Source organism: Cyrtonyx montezumae, unplaced genomic scaffold (assembly GCF_038088225.1).
Source record: "Cyrtonyx montezumae isolate F1298 unplaced genomic scaffold, pur_monq_1.0 scaffold_6, whole genome shotgun sequence".
NCBI classification, from domain to species: Eukaryota; Metazoa; Chordata; class Aves; order Galliformes; family Odontophoridae; genus Cyrtonyx; species Cyrtonyx montezumae.
Window position 1 is genome coordinate 13,260,962 of NW_027072067.1, and position 16,653 is coordinate 13,277,614.

Genomic DNA, 16,653 nt, shown 5'->3' on the forward strand with positions numbered 1-16,653 from the left:
ACATCAGGACTGAGGATTTTTCCTTTCTTCTGGCTCCAACTGATGAAAGGAACTGGCTGAGTATTTGGGCACATTGTAAACCCAGCACTTCTGCCAACATGTGTCAGACACCATGGCAACTGGTGTGCTAAGCTAATTATGCCTGTACACAACACTTAATAATGAAGCATTATATTGCCTCATTAGAGAGCCTTTGCCTGGCTTCATCCCCACACCCTGTGCTGGCTGCAAGGTGAGGCAGTGTCCGCCAAAGCTCTGTGATGCTGCTGTGATCAGAGACTGCTCCATCCATTTCCCCCCCAGCAAAAAGAACTCTCTGGGCGTCCTGACGAAGTGACAGAGCCAACAAACTGCTGCTTTTCTAGGACACACTCGTGCAAGAAGGAAAACAGCAGAGGTGAGCTTCCAGCCCCAGTCCTGCTGCCCCCCACCCCCAGCACCTCCATGTGTGGTCCGTATGTAAGCACCATCTGTCTCCAGTTTAGCACAACACTGCCACAGTCCCACCAATTAAAATAGCCTGCTGGAGTTCAATTCTAAATAAATGCAAAGTTAAGTAAATGATCAGCAGTGAAGATAGACAGGAAGGGGAAGCCCAAGTGCCAGCAAGCATCCAACAGAGGTGGGAGAGGGTCACTGTGCCACCACAGGGGAATGGGACCCATCCTCAAATCCCACACCTGCCATCCCAAGCCCCAGAACACAGGAGGGCAACAGATATCCAGAGAGACACCCCCGATCTATCCACATGCTGCAGCCCATTTGACTCCATGGCACTTTGCTGCCTTTGTCACCTGAAGAGAAAATCAGGTGTTATGAAAAGGGAGTGAGGAGTAATGGTCCAGCTGTGCCTCTGAAATTCAGGTCACATCAGTGCAAAGCAGAGCCATTTCCCATCCTGGCCATTAGAGTAGTGTCAGCCACACCAGGAAATCACTCGCTCTTAATGGAGATGTAGTTGTTCATTGCTGCTGTTGTAGCAAGGTTACAAAGCATTGGTCAAGGGGGAAAGCTGCAGAACATCACATGGAAATGCAATTTACTGCGAGTTAGGGGAAAAGCAGTATCAAAATGCAAATCTTGTTTGTTCAAGGGAAGAAGGAGTTGAAAGGCTTATTCTCTGTGCACAAGGAGCATCACCCGGACGTTGTTCCATCACTCACCTCTTTGAGAAGTGAAAATGCAGCAAATGCAAGGCTATTACCATGTAGGCAATGCACAGAAACACAGCCTGGCCTTCACCAGGTAAGCAGAGGTGACCAGAGCTAGATCACACGAAACAATGCCTTTAAAACCTAAATAGAGAATGACCATATGCATGGGGCAGGGAGATGCCTCCTCAGAGCTCAGCACCACGCTCACATTTCCAGCTGATGAGCTTTCCAGAAATTCTCACTAAAAACCAACCTGCAGCTGACCCCAGCCTACTTTTTCCTGCTTAAAAAAATGAAATACAGACAGCATTGCTTCTTCTTCAGCTCTGTGAAGACTTGGAAAATGAAAAGACAACAAAAATGAGCAGAAATGGATCAGTGGCACCGCCCCCTGGGGATGTCCCACCAGCTCCCATGGGAAGGGGACCAAACCTTACTACAGGGGATGCAGGTGGAGGCTGCTCAGTGGGGATGGTTTAGATAAATATCATATAAAACAGCTCAACCCCCATTCCTGTGCAGCAATGTATTTGCTTGTATTTACCACCCACATACTATTTTATTAAGACATAATCTCAGATGAGAATTGTTGCCATCGCTGAAGTTTATTTTAACATATGGCTAACTGGGGCTAAGAAAAACATGTAAAATACATTTTAACGTGCTATTCCTGCCTAATGTCTTTTGTAATTTTTTTTAATACCTTATATATATTTATACATTCCAAACTCTGGGAGGGCAGGTACGTTAAAAAATTATATCAGTCACATGGTGATTGCTAAATGAAAAAAAGTACTGTGGTTCCTTTGTATTAACCCCAAACCACTAGCACTGTTTCAGTTTTCAGTGGGCAAAAGGTAATTTGTAGTTTCATAAATTCTGTCGAAGACATCGTAATTCCTACCTGGTCGCAGCTGTCAGGTGCTGATACACCAGGGTGGCAGGGTTTTAAAAGCAGAGATGGATGTCTTGTAAAAAGCCCCGGGCATTTAAAAGCCAGAAAAATTCTTTCAGTCCTGAAAAAGCCCAGTTCAAGTCTTTCTTGGGGTGAGGAGCTTTTGCTACGGTTCAACACGGCACTTAAACCACAGGCCTACTGCTAAGCACAGGAGGAGGCTGCTGCCTGTGATAAACCACCCACGTGTGCATCTTTAGGATTTGCCACTTAACCATGGGTATCACACACCGTTAATGGGAAGCCATGAGCAGAACCAGCTTCACATAAAACCATCAGAGAGCCCAAAGGAGTGCTACGAAGATGGGGTAGGGTCTGGAGGGCAAGATGCAAGATGAAGTCCCTTGGGTTGTTTAGCCCAGAGGAGGACAGGCAGAGGGGAGGCCTCATGGTGGCCTGCAGCCCCTCATGGTGGGCTGGATGGAGGCACAGCAGAACACCCACTGAACAGTCCCCACTTTTCAGGCTCGGTCCTTTATCCCCTTTATGAAAGCCCACTCTGCAGAATTTAATTGAATATATTCTAAAATATCAGCTTTGTTTCTTCACCAATAAAGCAGAAAGCCACTCTCTCACATGTTTATTTGAAATAGGGATTTAGTGAGTATTAAACGCTCCCCTCTCAGCTAAAGTTCCAGGCCAGGATTTAAGTATCTGTGTTACAAGACGAATTTGAGTTTTAACTCGCAGTAAGCACATTCTAAAAATGGAATAAAATAATGAAATCCATGTACAAATCTCTGCCCCCCTGGTAACCTTCCTGACCCAAATACAACCCACACTCCGACCCGTGCGGGACATTCACCTCTGCTCACTGCTTGCTGGAAGAAAAACAAGCCAGAAAGCCAAGAGAGAAAACACTCCCTAATTTTGTAGTTTTCAGCCTCAGAAGAACAGAAGGGCAGACCAATGTGGGGATGAACTCAGAGGCCACTTGAAAAGGCCACTTTGCACACACATAGCATTCTTTACACATTATTTACATCTTCACTCGCATCCTGTTTTGATGTAAATCCTACTTCAGTGATGTCTGCAAAACTAGCAAATTCCTGCAGATCTGGCAAAGCACTTAACCCACTGCTTAGCTCCAAGCCCAGCAGCTGCTCAATGGGGCTATTCATGGACAGCCCTTCCCGCACCCAGAGGTGGGTGAGCTCCCTTCCCAGATCCCTGAGCACTACACCTAAGCCGGGCAGATTATTTCCACCTATGCCCTTTGACTGCAAGTGACAATGGCAAAACCAAGCAAATCAAGCAGAATATGATGACTGTGATTCGTTTTGAGCTGGCTGCCTGAAGGCAGCTGTGGCTGAGCGCAAGTAATGGCAGCCAAGGATGGGAATGCTGATCCCAGCCCAGCTCTCTGCCAGAGAGGTCAAGTGGTATTATTCTGCGTATTCCTGGAAAACACTTGAGATGAGCCTCACACCAGTCATTGGGTTATCATCTCATTTCTGGCTTTTCTTTTTCTTTCTTTTTTTTTTTTTTTAATACGAAAAAAAAGGAAGAACTGTAGCTTTTTACATCCAGTGAATCAAACTCCTTATAATTAGGGCTGCTGGTTTCCGTGGCAACAAGGATCTAACTCCTTTTTATGTGAAATAAAGAAAGAATAGCTACAATCCAGCTGTCCACATGGCCTGGGCAGTGCAGCCAGCGGACAGACCACACTGCAGGGCGGATCTGCTCTGCTCCCAGCAGCGTCGTGCTAGAGGGGGATGTACACTGAAATACTCAATCTTTGGCCAAAATCACAGTGAGAAGCCGACAGTGATTTCTCCGTCCTTCGTCCCCTTGCCCAAGGACATCACCAGTGCTGCTGCTGCTCTTTCTGGAAGAACAGCATTGTTCCCACCCTTCCCCAAGGGTTCCACAAGCTCCTCTGCGATGACTTCACCTATAATAACAACTTCCAGAGCCCTGTGTGCTCCAGAGGAAAATAAACTCCAGTTATTTTTTTCCTTTTATAGCACTCTTATTTTAAGAATTTACTGTGGGTGGAAAAGAAAAAGACACACCTATCGCAGCTGGAATAAAGCGCTGGGCACGATGCGGCTCTGGCAAGCAGGGAAGTGAATCACATGAGATCTGCACTGACTTTCTGAAGCAGTAATTTGCCCGGGCCAGGCTGCTGTCACAGACATTGCCGTTTATATGTGTAAATTTGTGTTGCTTTTTCAAATATGCGAGGGAAAAACAGCAGTGTAATAATTCTCAACAGCACGCCTGCACTGCTGTGCACATACACTCTGCTGATGACAAACTCGAGCAAAAAAATAAAACTGGCATCAAACGCTAAGAAGCACCACAGCAGAGCTCAGGCTGGGGAAAAAGGAGGAGTGTCTGAGCAAAAGTGGGTGATCACGGACACAGACTGCCTCGACATGCTCATGTGCAAAGGGGAATCAATGTCAGCATCGTTTTCTGCATCAGCGTGTGGCAGATAACACCGCCGCCGACTGAGCCTGATTTTATTTCATAGATCAATACTGAATGCTTAAGAACGGGGCTGGCTGGAAAAGGCTTTGTTTGTGGATTTCCATGAAGAGAAAGCAAATTTTCTGTTCTAAGTTCAATACACTCCAAACAAGCAAGCTCACTTTCAACCAAAACCTGGGCACCTGAATGAATGAGGTGGCCAAAAGCCGATAGATCTCCTCTGAGAAGATGGACCTGGTGATGCTCCAAGGTGGCTTCTCCCCCTCTCCCTACTTCGGGGAACATCACAGTGAAGCCTGATAGCAGCTTAGAGGGGCACACATGGGGATATCCCCTCTTGACGTCGTGCACCCCATCCACATCAGTTGCTCCAAAAGTGATGCCTCCAATTCATTTCCATAGAAAATACAACAAAGAATACAGTAACACTATTTGATAGAGCAAATTCTCAGCTATAATACACTGTTTTTCAACATAGTCACCACCATTATCCGTGTACTTTCACCAGTGAAGAACAAGAGCCTGCATGCCACGCTCATAAAAATCTGCATTAGCTGAGGTGACCCACTGTTTCACAGCTGCTATAATGGTGATGTTGCTAGGAAAATAATATCCACACAGTCCAACTTCCAGTGTGCTACCATCCACTCTTTGATCTTCATAGCATTCCGCAAGTGTTGATGAATGCCAATGGGTGTTATTTTTTGTCTGCATGGAGGTATTCAGTTCCACACCTTTCCTTCTTTGAGTGCACTTCCACGTCAGACACCACTTAGTCAGACTGCCTCTCTGCAGCCATCTGTCACATGACAACAAAGTGTAATGAGATATTAGCAGCAAGGTTCAACCTCTACTGCCATACCACCAACATCCATCTCTGATGTTGTGGGCCAAAGTAATAAAATAGGAGGCACTACATTCGGAGCAGCACACATCTGTAAGAACCCCCTCATCTAGGTAGGTCTCTCCCCCTTGTTCCCCTGTTTCCAGCCCATGCAGCCCCAGGACTTGCTGCAGAAAGCCATCCAGCTCTGAAGAACAACAGACCAAGGTGCTGCCAGCCCAGGGACACCAAATAGAGCTCTGAGTGCCAAGAGCGAGAGAAGATTCGCAAGGAGAGTGGGCAGCTCATGGGACAGTAAAGCACCTCAGGGTTAAGAACAGCTCTGAATCGTACCTGGCTCAGAAAGTCCCTTAACTGCCCATGTGCTAGGTGGGGAAGAGCAACCCAAAGCCACGGGCACTGCTCCCTGACGCACCGCCTCTCCCTGCTCACAGACAGCATCGTGCTCCAAGAACCACAGCCATGGCACTGCTGTTTGTCTGGGCTTTGACACCAGAGCTTCAAAAACGCTACATCGGAGGAGTCATTCGCTCCCAGCAACTCGACAGACCTGTTTCTTCCCCCCAAGCTCTAGCAGGTCGCAAGCACCGGGGAAGTTTTGCCAAGGAAGCTTTTCAGCCCAAGTCTGACATTAAATAAAGCTCAGATTCACGGGACGCTCTAAATGAACTCAGCAGGGACAGAACGTGGCATGAGGCATTTGCAAAATTCACTATGGGAGCATGCAGAGGTACTTACAGCGATATCCATCCCAATCAAAGTGATTTATATTTTTCACAAGTGAGCAATTCGCTTACAAGGAAGGAGACAAATTTAATTTTTAATTCGATTTCTGTCAAAACAATATTTTCTTGTTGCTATGACAGCTAGAAGGAAAACCTCTTAACTCTGCAACAAGCAGCTAATGGGATTGCTGTATGTTCCCAGAAGCAGGGCTCAGGGAAGGAACGTGGCCATGTGCATCACTTTCGGATCTTTGGTTTGATGGGGATTTTTTAAAAGGATACTCTGAAGGTAAGGAGACAAAAGTCCCTGTGGAGAAATGTCTGCAGACCACTGGAGCCTCACGTGCCTGGGACCCAGCAGAGCCCAGGGATGCTCTGTGGGTTTTCACATCAGGCACCCATAACTCACCACACCAAGATGCACGATCCTGGAGGGGAATGACATCTGCTGCCCATCAGTAGATATGGCCGGAGTCCAACAGCAATAACAGAAAGGCTGAAATATATAACCATGTCCTTTCCTTCTGTTCCTCCTCCATAGCTACCAGCCTCACAATGTGAAAGAAGTGCCCCGATGAATAAATATCTTCTTTTCCTTAGCAACAGTTAGCAACAGTCTTTTTTTTTTTTAACTTGCTCAAAAGAAACACATCTCAAGCTAACACAGATGATTTAAACGGCAATAAATATAGTACGTGGGTGTAATCAAAATCACCGAAACACAAATCACATTCTTTAGCCTGGGTTATTTTAAAGCATGAGTAGAGCTGCCCGTGATCTGTACGAACAGAGCGGAGAGGGCTGGAGCAATAAGGAAAAATGCCCCAAGATTTTTGGGAGGACAGAATGGCACCGTCCAAGTGAGCCCTGGAACAGTGATCGGATCTCAGTGTTTGTCTTCAGTTTTTGGTACAACTTGAGTTGCTGCAACAGATTCATCTGTCTACAAACTGCAGAGGTATCCAATAGTCAAAAATCTGTTAAATGCATAACCTCAGCACGCAGAAAACTTACTCTTTTCACAGCTCTATTCCTTTAACAGTTCATTTAAGACGTCTGCCTTGCATTTTTCCATTTGGTGTTGGGAAAATGTTTTCTTTCACCTGGCTGAGAGCCCGATTCAACAGAAAAAGAAAGCCCTTCCCGTTTCCATGGGGCCCCGCACCACAAGGCATGGGATTAACGTTACCCTGAGCTGGGCACCTCTCCTCTTGGACCAGGTACACAGTGCCCTGCCCTTCTGCCTGTCACCATCCACAGGGGCACTCCATCCTCTGTTGGATCACATCTCCCATTCCTGATGCTGCCAGCTGGACAATCCCAGGTTGTCAATCTGCTCTCCTCACGGCCCTGTGGGATAGGAGACGCTTCCTGCAGACATGGGATAGCTTGGGCTCTAAATGAAACCTCACTGCTCCTTCCCAACCAAGAAAAATAGTCCAGATTTTCACGCCATTAAAACCAGCAACAGAAATCACAGCGAGACCACAGAACACAGCCTGGTTCCTACCCAAAACTAAACAAAGCCAAACACCACTTAATTGCAAAACAAAACCACGGAGCACTCGCTCACAACACAAATCCTGGCTTTAAACATGGTTCTTTCCACTCCCAATAGCCCTGACCCCAAAAACACCACTGTGTGATCCTTTTGATTCAAACTGACATGCAGGTGATCCTTTTCATTATATCTCCAATAGCTACAAACACCACCTCACTGCCACCCCACCTGCACAGCAACAGCAGCCTGATGTCAGCCAATTTGGTGTGCACTCCTGCACCACATCACAGATTTGGGTGGTGGCCATGGTTGCCAACTCAGACTGTAGGGTGGAAACCTTTGCATGTAGGATTCCGCATTTCTCTTCTTTTCTTGTTTGGCTTCAATATACCATATCCCATCACATCCCACTGTGTCCTGTGCCAGAGCACTGATAACACAGTGCTCAAAGGAAAATTTGTTTTAAGGAAATGAGTGGGCTTGTCAGTTCAATGGGGAAATGATGCTTGGCAGGACACCTGGCTCCAGGGGACACACAGGCAGGAGGGGGAGATGGTAATGGAGCTGGGCAGTTCTGATGCACTGAGCTTTTATTTCTCCGGAGACCCAGGGAGATAACAGCATTTGGTTCCTTCTCTCTGGCTGTTTCAGGATATAAGATTGTTTCAATTTTGTTTATTTATTTCAAATTGAAGCTCAAGATTGCAGAAGGCAGCTGAAGAAGCCCAGCTCCTCTGGTTGAAACTGCATTAATAACACAATCCCTTCCCAGCCCTGCTTTAGGCCAATAAGGGAAATACTTCAGGTGCTTTTGCCTCAAGAGCTTCAGAGAAGAAGTCCTTGACAGAGACTGTGATTCACTGAGGGCAGGTTCCCATCACACCCATGGTCAGGATACTGTGCTGCCCACTGCAAGGCCTATACAGGTGTACAGCCACAGTGATGGATGGGATGGTGTCATACTGCACCTACCAAGCTTTATGTTTTCCTATAATATATAGATATTTAAATCCCTAAGCCTGAAGTGAAAGAATTCAGAAGCTCCAGCTATAAAAGATCTGCTCCCAAATCCTCATCGCTTTTCAATCCAAGTCTCAGACACATTATGCTCTTTCTGCATTGAATGTGCCCTAAAGGTGGGGATTAGGCAGGCATTTGATTATGCCTTTTATGTTTATAGCAATTCACTTCCAAACCTTTACTAACTTTAATTAAATGCTACATTTTCACTGCCTTGTCCTGAATTGAGAGAGCAGGAGAGGAAAATCTGTCCTCAAACAGAATTTACATTTCTAAAGCACCTTTTTCTGTGCAAGCACCTTGGGGCCACTGCATAAAATCATTCTGAGCTGCCTTAAGAAGTATTGGTGCAGACATCAAAGCAGCTCTAATACCAAGACTCACACAGACCTGCAGACATCTGAGATCACATTCACAAGCAAGAAAAATCCTAGAACAGCTCCAGACAAAGCCAACCATGGATTCCTTCAAAGGGTGGACACTGGGAGAGTGAGAGCAGCCAAGCTCCAGCAGCAAACACCATCACCTTGGAGAAACCTCATTGGTAGGGGCTTGGGATCAAAGAGCACAGTGGTCTGCACAGCGCTCAGTCTGGCCCCATGTACTATTTTTCTGAGCCCCACTCTCCATAAGAGCATCATCTAGCTGTAGATGCCCCTGTTCATTGCAGGGAAGGTCCCTTCCAACTCAAACCATTCTATGATCAGCACATCCTCATGAAACCAGGCAGGAGCCGAGTGGCCCCAGCGATGAGAAGGGACAGATGGTTGATTTGGGCCAAATCGTAACTGCAGGTTGGAAATCAGGATTTTGCCCTATTTTAAAATCTGGGTAGAGAAGAAATCACTCTCAAGAACAGTCAGATCAGAACACCATGGATTTCATATGATTAGCTGAGCTCAGTAGCCCTGCCCTTTGGGGCCAAGATAGAAGAATGATATCAAGTTTTTATCAGTGAAGAAATCCAAGCTTAGCTCGAGCAGCAGCACATCTCTGCAGTCCATCGGAACAAATCCACACTGCTCAAGGAGAATACTAAAAAGCCTCAGTTAAAACCTCACCAGTCAGCCAGCACCAAGGTTGAAGCTGCAGACAACTGCAGAAAAAGCAAAAAAAACATTGAATCTGGAAAAGATCCCCATTTGTTCTGCTATTCCCCAAATCTGGGTGCCCCTTAAATGACACTAAGGGGCTCAGCCTCCCGCAATGCTGCATGTAGGTCACCATTTCCCCACCCTATGTGCTTGAGGGCAGCAAAAAGAAAAAGATCTCTGTGGCTGCGGATGGTGAATGAAATCCACCCAAACAGGCAGCTCACCCTGAACGATCACAGCCTGCCTGAAGACCCCAGACAGCCTTGGGGGTATTTGAATCATTGATAAATCTTGTGTTCACCCTCAGGGCTGGCCTGAAATTTCACTCATTGGGTTGCCATGGTTAGAAACACAGTGAGAGCGTGCACTGTTGCCATGCTGCAAACCCATCCATTGCTTAAATCAAAACAGCTTAACTTTTCCTGGCTTGCACAAAGGCATCTCTCAGTGAGAACCACCATCGAGACAGATTTTGGCCTTTAAGCTGCAGTTCTTGCCATCAAAAAGCATTAGGAAGATGTAAAGCTGTATTTTACCTGGACTAAAATGCCTATAAAAGGCTGAATACGTTTCATTCAAAGTCTGTCATCACCAGCCTCATGCTGAAGACCACATGTCAGGTCCCTGAGAAACTCAGGGCACGTCTCCCACCAACTTCCCCAGGGCCAAGATCCCACTCAAACCTGGAGGAGCTCAGGCCAAAAAGAAAACTTAAGACAGTTCCTGCATGTACTCAGAGAATGGCTGGAGGAAAAGCCAGCACTTAACAGTGCTAGCAGCCCTGCAAAATTTTACAATACACAACTCTCGTGTTAGAGGATACGTTTCTTTCTTCGTAAAATATATTGGGCCTTTCCACCAACTCCCTTTATTGGTCCATTTGGCTACTTGCTCCGTTTATGAACTACTCAAGTTCCAGCATCATCTGGAAAAGTCCAGAAGGCAAAACGCTGTGCAATACCCCCTTGGACGCATCTCTGCCACCAGGATTTGGGCACCACATGCAAAGACAGAGAGGACAAGAGCCAGCAGACAGGGCAGCTGGGCTTCATCACCTGTAAGCAACACACAGTGCCTTTTTAATTCATTTCTTCTTACCACCTGCAAGGTCCCAGAGCTGCAAAATTGATGCAAATGCTCCAAAGCACGGTGCTTTCACCTCAGTGCAAAATCCGCTCAGTAGCCAACAAGCAGTTAAGGCTGGGGATGGCTTTTAGCAGCCTCCTATAGCTCTTCCATGGGGGTCCTTTAATGGCTACAGTTAAAGAGCAATCTTGCACAAAAGTCCACACGCTAACATAACAACATATTTTAATGGTGTATTTAAATAGTTTCATTTCATTTCATTCAGAGCTTATTGACATTGGCTAAGGTGAGTCCTGAGGCTCAAAGGTCACTCCTACAAGGCTGGCTGCCCACAAGCTCACTCTCTCCAACTGCACACTGCCAAATCTGTGTTAATGATGCAAAGCTCCTGCAAAACATGTTGTAACCCTTATTTCCCAGTGAGCCACCTGCCCAAAGCGGGCTAATGATCAGCAAAGCCTATAGGATAGGCAAAGCCAAGAAACATGGGTACACAGTATGGTCCTGGCTGTGCTGTGGTATCATTCTTCTGCTCTTTGTACCTGTCCTGAAGCCATAGAGATTAAATCCCAGTGTCTCCCAATTAGCTAAGGGACATCTTTCTGGAGGGGTGGTGCCCAGCTGATCGCTTCACTCCAAAAAACAGATCCAATCCCATCCCACAGCCCAGCAAGGTCTCCAGGAACACTGCCAACGGATAATTATCGGTATTCATCAATGTAACTGTATTTTTACCCAAGTGGGAAGGGGCCCTGCAGCACGCCGGCAGCTGCACCCTCACATGCATCATTCCAGAGCTGCACCAAGGTCTTACAAAACACTCAAAGATGAATGCTGCTTGCGACAACCCCACACAGACTGCCTGCAGCCCTGCACCACGGCCTGCTGCCATCTCATCAACAGGGTCTGCTTACAAAACCCCTACCACTAACCTTGGGTTACTCCCTAACATCCAAACCTTAATTAGTACCTGTTACAATAAGGCTCCTCCAACATTCTCACATCTCTGATCTCCACAGACACCCAACGGCAAACCACCAGCTGTTTGCTTTGCATTCGTTGGTCGTCTCCAACCACATGCCCTCTCATACTACTTGCTGTCCTGCATTTCACACAGAGGTGTCAACACGTCCACCTCCTGCAGTACTGCTGTCAGAGATTTAGATTAACCCAACCCAAATACCGGACTCTGAGCACCTGATGGAGCTGTAGGTGTCCCTGCACCCTGCAGGGGAGTTGGACCAGATGGCCTTTCAGGGTCCCTTCCAATTCAAATGACTCCATGATAAGTAACTCACTGGGGAAGACAGAGGACATCTGAATTCTTCTTGAATTAACAACTAAACTCTGAAAAACTCATTTCTAGACAATGATTGTGATGAAGTCCAAGCCTGCTACCCCTTTGCTACCGAGGGCCTCTTATTTTTTCCTTCCCACACCAAGCACCGCACAACGCAACACACACCCCATCCAACTCCAGCAACACTGCAAGCATTTCAGTTTTACATTAAGTGCTCAGATTTTTTTTTACAAATATGCCACCCTATGTCTTTTTATATGCACACACACACATACATAGGCAAATACAGTATTTCATTTCTGCAAAACAGAACACAAGCCCCGTGGTTTTCACCGTGAGCCTCCCAGCTCAGCGACGCCGAGTGCCCTCTGCTGTACGTGAAGACAAATGCTTCTTTATTTAAAGAGGAGATCGTTACTTTAAATCCGTGTAACTTCACTTCAGACAAAACATTTGTTAAAATGATGTGCAACCTCCTCGAGTGCAACGTGCAGCACTAATGCCATGAGGTTGCTGCTCTCAGGCACCCAAGGGCTCATGGTGTCCCCTAAGGGGTACATCAGCAAAGTAAACAGCCCGTGCTCAACTGCGTGGTATACGCTTCAAAAATGTTTTATTTATACGTTTGAAAATAGCTGAAGGAAATCAGAGCAAACAATGTAGCTTTATCATCCAGGCGTTTATCAGATAGCCTTCACGCTTCAATGAATCTCACACCTATTAGAGGTACACGCTGGAACCATCAAATGGAAACATGAAATCATTTTTCTTTTGTTAAACACCATTGTTCCTGCTACTGGAAGGAAAGATAATACTAAAACATATTCAAATGTATGTATTGGAAACCCTCTACATCCTGTAATAAATTATGCACTTGATATTAAAAATCTGAGCTACACTGCACATATTCGACTTTAGAATATTAACTTTTATTGTCTTCTCACTTCCCAGCTCCTCTCCAACCTGGCATTTAAAGGGGCCGCACTACCAGCACATGGCCTTATTAAATCCAAAAACAGATTTAATAAGGCACAGACAGGGCTTGGTGATGAACGTTACCATTTGTTTGGCACATGAGCATGGAAACCTATCACAGCCCTGTCCTCCTCTGCCTGCTGGTTCCTTACACGTTGGGCAGCCTTGAGCAACAACCTGCTTCCTGTGGCCTTTACAAGAACAGTGCTTAAAGCCACACAGCACCCAGAAATCCCAGCTGCCTGTCCATACGCCAGCTGGGAGGACTCTGATCCCAATACAGGTGGTCGCTTTCCAGCCAGCATTTCTTAGAGGTGGCAGCACCCCAAAAACTGCCCCTCTCTTAAGCCCTCCTGTAAATGTGCTCAGATTAAGCTGATCAAAAAGGGCAACCTGATGGAGCTGTAGGTGTCCCTGTTCATTGCAGGGGAGCTGGACCAGATGGCCTTTAGAGTTCCCTTCCAACTCAAACAATTCTATGATTCCGTGAAAAATACTTTTTTTTTCCCTTTTAAATTAAACCTTCCATCAATATTTCCCCCCCACAAAAAGTTGGTATCTTTAACAACTTTTCAGCTTGCTTGTCAAAATGATTCTTGTCCTAGTTTCCCCATCTTGGTCATAGGCCAAGCTCCGCTGGCTGAGCCAGGGGGAGCATAAAAGCATCTTTCTAAGACGCTACAAAAAGGAAGAATTGGATCCTGGAAGCCTATTCACTGTCATGCCTTGGGTATTTAAGGATCAAACACTCATTTGTGAGATGACAGAAGGTAAAAGGTGGCTTTGAGACTTCCTGACGTCTAAGGGACACTCTGAAAACATCTTTTTAGCAGCCAGACAGAGCGTAGAACGCAGGCACAGCAATGCATCCCCATGGGCACAACAGGGTGGCTGGTCACTGCTGGTAACACATGGGGCACCACTGCAAAGCAAACAGCTGAAGGCAGGGAAACAGGACGCACCCAGCACACACTGGGGAGGTTTCCTATGGTTACTGCTGCCATGGAAATATTTTTTTTGTTGGCTTGCTCTACATAATATCTCTCTCTTTGGCTATAGCCCACTTCTTGTGAGGGTCAGACCAAAGAGATGCCCGCACTATCGGTTGTGGGGCTTTCCTTCCTGCTTCCCCAGGGCCAATGGGTTGGTTTCAAGAGGAGGAGGAAAAAACGTGGGGAGGGAGGGAGGGGAAAAAGACATCGCTTCCTAATTGCTCCCAGCTGTGGCCGAACAGCTCCAACCCAACTGCCAGGAGCTGCAGGCAGCTTCCCAGGAATGGCCATGGGCTCGGGAGCACGAGAACCCCTCGCAGGGACTCCTCCACCCACGTAAGGATTTCAGTAATTACATTTATATACTCCCCTTATCAGTGAGAGCAGCCATTATGTCTTTTATCGCCGCGGCAGCAGCATCTGCACAAGGGCAATGGATAGGGGATGAAATATTTGCTTGTGACGGCAGAGCACAAAGTGCCTCCCTCGGTGGTGAGAATAGTAATTGTGGTCCTTAGCACTCGGAGTGCTAAGCTCCAGCATCAGGGCCCTGCAGAGACCCACACGAGGGGGAAGAAATGGCCTCTCTGAAGGCAGAGAGCACCCTGAATTTTGTATGGACATATTTTGTTAAAGCTAAGGACAGTTCCAGCTGTTGGTTCCCCTGAGATAAAGGCTCATGGCAACATCACCCCATAATCAGCTTACCCTCACATCAGACAATTCTGCTAGTGTTATGAATTCCTTCACCATTAGGTAGTGACCACAGAGCAGAAAGATGGGGAAGAGCCCCCAGTCCAGCTTCCCTGGGAGTTTATTCATCAGAGAAAAAGTAAATATCCAAACGAGAATCATCATGAACTGTAAAAACCATCTGCCTGAGAGCCTGGCTGATGCTATCTGCTGTCCTTAAGCTGGGTGATATACTTACAAGGCAGACAATGAAAATGCAATTGATTATTTGAAGAGTGACTCGATGGTGTAATAAGGATGGATTACTGGGGCCAGAGAGCCTGAAGAGAATAAAGGGCTGCCAACTGACTTTTTAAAGGCAAACAAGGAACAAAAACCAAGAGAAACTCTCCAAAGCATCGAGCACCTCTTGACAGCAGAGGAGGGCATGCACCCCTCACCTCCTCCCAGGTTTTTGACAAACCCTATTACTTGGCTGGGGGCTGCAGGGGGCACAGCACCTTGTCTACCTGGCTGTGGCGAGCTGTTAAATCAGTGCTCCACCTCCCACTAAAACACATCCAACATAGCACCTGAATTTGTAGCCCTAGCCTCCAGCACTGACAGCTGTTTGCTTGAAGGAGATCCCTCATGCAAGCCCATATATACTGGCCATGCACTTTGCAAGCTCTGTCTTGGGTGATTTCATCTGGAAAGACTCTGGAATGGAGATTTGCTTGGTGGTGACAACCAGCTCAGTGCTGCAGCTGAAGGTTCGACCCAGGCACTGAGAAAGGGCAGCTGCTGTCTTGCTGACATCGGGAGGGCAGGACACACACATTCACACTCACACCAGGCAGGAAGCACAGGAGCATCTCACTTGTTGCATGCTGAGATGCAGCTGTAGGCGTTTTTCCAAAAAATTAGTGCAAAAAACCCCAAACAAACCAACCATCAACAGTAAGAAAAATCCCACAAAATAAAACCTCACACTTACAAAATAATCATTTAGTCTAAGAGCAAAATGTCAAGTAAAATCAGAGTTCAGTGCTTCTCTTCTCTGCCCCCTCACTCATCTGGTCCACTTACAAGAACAGAATAACCCTTCCAAAACCAGATCAAACCCTACATCACACTGCTAGTCTTTTTTCACCCCATTCATAAAACTAGAATTAATTGAAGCTGCTTCAAAATATGCAGAAAACATACCCACACAGCACCTTCCTATGAGAAATTTTGCTTTTTGAGCTTTTCTGGGCAGCTCAGCCTGCAGCAACTCCAGTTACACCAGCTGCAGACTGGGGCTCCTGTGTTCAGATGAAATTTAATCAAGAAGTGTCCCAGCTCCTTTGAGCTCCTGCAATCCAATCCCCATTGGCTTGTAAGAGTTCAGACAAACTCCCCAGGCTTGCCCAGATACAGGCACGTACCTCACCTGCTCCTCTGCACATCACATAGAAAAAAATTAAAGAATTTATTTTAGGCTTTTTGCCAATGACAACACTGCCTGCAATGTTGTGGTGTTCTGTTAAAATGGATATGGCGCCTCACAGCCAATACAAACAGGACACCTTATCTGTCCCTGTTGGCTTAGGGGCTGTGTTAGCAGCAGGGTATGATGGTTGTGCAAGGAACAGCCAAAAGATTGGGTTGGGAGCCTCCAAACTCAGCTGTTGGCTGCGTGTTTATGGAAAGAAGGGTGAAGCTGGAAAACCCGTGGGGGTCTTTACTCCCAGGTGTGCCCAAAGTCATCTCCTGATGTCACACTGCCCCTTGGCAAAGTTCAGTGAGACCTATGGGCAGGATTTGCCTGCTGCCTACCCAAGGCAAAATCTGCATTGGACCTCAGTAGGTCTCAGCTGCCTTCAGGGAACTGCCTCTGCTCTGAAGCTCTCA

The 16,653-nt window shown here is 46.6% G+C and overlaps 2 protein-coding genes across 2 annotated transcripts in view; one reads left to right on the forward strand and one right to left on the reverse strand.

Moving 5' to 3' along the window:
* Positions 1 to 16,653, forward strand: part of ATXN7 (ataxin 7) — a 218,084-nt gene that overhangs the window by 166,060 nt on the left and 35,371 nt on the right. The window lies entirely within an intron of this gene.
* The window catches only part of PRICKLE2 (prickle planar cell polarity protein 2), an 86,988-nt gene that overhangs the window by 65,066 nt on the left and 5,269 nt on the right, over positions 1 to 16,653 (reverse strand). The window lies entirely within an intron of this gene.